General features: G+C 42.6%; 1 protein-coding gene across 1 annotated transcript in view; it reads left to right on the top strand.

Annotated features, from left to right (window-relative positions):
• Positions 1 to 755, top strand: part of UBXN11 (UBX domain protein 11) — a 23203-nt gene that overhangs the window by 576 nt on the left and 21872 nt on the right. The window lies entirely within an intron of this gene.

Here is a 755-nt window from a genome sequence, read left to right as displayed (position 1 = left end):
CAGCCTTGACGTACTCCTTTTCCTATTTGGAACCAGTCTGTTGTTCCATGTCCAGTTCTAACTGTTGCTTCTTGACCTGCATACAGATTTCTCAGGAGGTAGGTAAGGTGGTCTGGTACTTCCATCTCTTGAAGAATTTCCCACAGTTTGTTGTGATCCACACAGTCAAAGGCTTTGGCATAGCCAATAAAACAGAAGTAGATGTTTTTCTGGAACTCTCTTGCTTTTTCGGTGATCCAACAGATGTTGGCAACTTGATCTCTGGTTCCTCTGCCTTTTCTAAAACCAGCTTGAACAACTGGAAGTTCAGGGTTCACGTACTGTTGAAGCCTGGCTTGGAGAATTTTGAGCATTACTTTACTAGTGTGTGAGATGAGTGCAGTTGTGGCGGTAGTTTGAGCATTCTTTGGCATTGCCTTTCTTTGGGATTGGAATGAAAACTGACCTTTTCCAGTCCTGTGGCCACTGCTGAGTTTTCCAAATTTGCTGGCATATTGAGTGCAGCACTTTCACAGCATCATGTTTTAAGATTTGAAATAGCTCAACTGGAATTCCATCACCTCCGCTAGCTTTGTTCATAGTGATTCGTCCTAAGGCCCAGTTGACTTCGCATCCCTAGATGTCTGGCTCTAGGTGAGGGATCACATCATTGTGGTTATTTGGGTCATGTAGATATTTTTTGTATAGTTCTTCTGTGTATTCTTGCCATCTCTTCTTAATATCTTCTGCTTCTGTTAGGTCCATACCATTTCTGT

The sequence above is a fragment of the Bison bison genome, unplaced genomic scaffold (genome assembly GCF_000754665.1).
Source record: "Bison bison bison isolate TAMUID 2011002044 unplaced genomic scaffold, Bison_UMD1.0 scf7180017864516, whole genome shotgun sequence".
Classification (NCBI taxonomy): Eukaryota; Metazoa; Chordata; class Mammalia; order Artiodactyla; family Bovidae; genus Bison; species Bison bison.
The sequence above is the reverse complement of the archived record's forward strand: the minus strand, read 5'-3'. Positions and strand labels throughout refer to the sequence as shown.